General features: G+C 42.2%; 1 protein-coding gene across 1 annotated transcript in view; it reads left to right on the forward strand.

Annotated features, from left to right (window-relative positions):
* The first annotated feature begins 1654 nt into the window (after positions 1 to 1654).
* SLITRK1 (SLIT and NTRK-like family, member 1) overlaps positions 1655 to 2264 on the forward strand; it is a 5149-nt gene continuing 4539 nt past the window's right edge. Inside the window, exon 1 of the mRNA XM_006832012.1 lies at positions 1655 to 2048. The gene's annotated coding sequence lies outside the window, so the exon portion shown is untranslated. The remainder of the gene's footprint in view (positions 2049 to 2264) is intronic.

Here is a 2264-nt window from a genome sequence, read left to right on the forward strand (position 1 = left end):
CACAGAGCTGAGCCTTTTTCATCCCCTCCACTCTTTTACCAGAAGAACACAGCAGCACAACATTAGATTATATGATTATATTAAACATCCTATTTATGTATGAGGTTCTTTGATATTTTTTCCTCTAAAATGGGAACAGGGTGGAGGTTGGGGAGAGAAAAGGATCTCTAAACTCCCCTCTTTCTTCCCTGCATTTCCTGAACCACAATTCTCCTAAAGTCTTCACTTCACAGCCCTCTTAAAATACACAATCTTTGAATATTAGATCTTTTAAACACATCAATGGAAGCCTAGTAGCTCAAGTGGTCTAAAATCTAACTAAAAGGGAAAGGGATGTAACCGTATCAAGTTTTTTCCCACTGAAGAACAGACCAACGACAATTAATACAAATTTTTTTTTTAAAAGGCCCTGGTAATTCCAAACCAAAAACTATCAGTAAAAAAATTTATAACGTATTGTTGGCAAAAGCGTCGAGTCTGATAAGAAAGTCAGCAAAACAATTCTCCCAGAAGCCGTTTTCTCATGTCCATTCCCTTCCCAGAACATCCTAGAACTTGTTTTATAAAAGCTCCCTGTAACTTTGAGGAAACCAGCCATTCAGATCACCGGGTAAAGTCTGAGCATGGTGCTACCCAGCAGCAGTGACCCAGCAAGTGTATGCTCCAAGAGCAGCCTCCTACTGCCTGCAGATTACGTTCTAAAGGAACCTTAGAGATCCAAGATTTCTCTCTCTCTCTATCCAAATGCAACTGGTTATTTGCTTGTACGCATTTTAAATTCCTTGGAACTGATTAGGAAACTTTGTGAGTGTGTGTGTCTGTGTATGCGCGCCCCCGAGCCTGACTGTGGTTTTAAAAAGGACTCACGAATCATCCTGGGATCTCTTTTCCCTGCTCCCCTCCCTCCTTTTCCGGTTCTCAGTGAAAGCTTTCGGGTCTGGAATCGAAGACGTAAGCATGCTTTGTGTTTTCACCACTTTGCAGAGTTAAATAATATCCAATATCATCAGATAAACCTCTCATCGACCCAAATATTTTAAAAAGTATATACCTAGATTGTAAAAATTCCTACCTAGTTATAATATTATGTAAAAAATATATGATATGAACATATGTTCTAAATGGTCAATTCCCATATGAAAAAAAAAAAAAAAAGCTTTCAAAGACATCAAATAGCATAAAACACTGTACTGCAGAGAAGGAAGAAATGCATTTAAAGCACTGATGAAAATGGCGTTCAGTATAATTACCTTAAATTGCTGTTCGCTTGACACCCTGACACTAATTTTATTCAAGCCACTGGGAAATAAATGTTTTAAAAGCACTCCTTTCCGAAAGCTGGAACTGCTGGGGGCTGTGAAGTCGTTAGGGGTAGGAAAGGGTAAAGTTTCCAGCACTCAAAAAGAATTGAATAATCCATTTAAAATAAGCGTCAATGTAGATCTGCAGCCTTTAATGCCTACATTTTTAACGCTTGCCCTGTACGTGGATTGATTTTTTTTTTTTTTTTCCTTCTTCTTCTTCAGATTCACTCACCAGATGGATTTTTGCTACTGCAGATCAGCAGAGGGTGTCAGATCTTTCAGAGTGCACCAGGCTGGAACGAGCAGAGCTTCTTAGCAACTCTCTTCTCTACCCCCACCCCCAACTCTCGCGCGCTCTCTCTCCCTCAGTCAACTCGCCCCCCTCCCTCCGCCCCCTTTCCTAGGATTCTGAAAGAGCAGAAGAAAGAGAAGAACAAGAAAAGAAGAGCTAGTAAAAGAGAGCGGGGGCCCAGAAAGGAAAAAAAAAAAAAAAAGGCTAAGCAGGACTGAAGGAGAGGAAAGGAAAAGAATGGACAGCTACAAAACGCAGCGATTGCGGAAAATTTCCAGCGCCATTGGTTCGGCAGCGTGAGTCCCTCGGTCAGGGCGTGATTTCAGCACCGGGGGACTGGACAGCACTCGGGGGAGGGGGTACTCTGGGCATCCGGCAGCCACAGCAGGAACTCCATCGGCAGCCTCAACACCAGAAGCCGACGAAATCCTGCTTCGTATCAGAGAGGCAAGGTCAGTCCGACGCACAGCCATGCACAGGCAGTGCGCCTGTACTACACTGCAAAACCTCTGCTTATTTTTCTAACATGTACTTGCTTCTAATTACTAGCTTTGTTCCTTTTCTGATCAGTGAAGACCACTAGACAAGATCCTGTAAGAGTGCATTTCTAATTTATATGTATATATTTAACTTCTTTTTGGTGTTTTGAAAGGGGAAGGGGAGGCGGG

The sequence above is a fragment of the Chrysochloris asiatica genome, unplaced genomic scaffold (genome assembly GCF_000296735.1).
Source record: "Chrysochloris asiatica unplaced genomic scaffold, ChrAsi1.0 scaffold00005, whole genome shotgun sequence".
NCBI classification, from domain to species: domain Eukaryota; kingdom Metazoa; phylum Chordata; class Mammalia; order Afrosoricida; family Chrysochloridae; genus Chrysochloris; species Chrysochloris asiatica.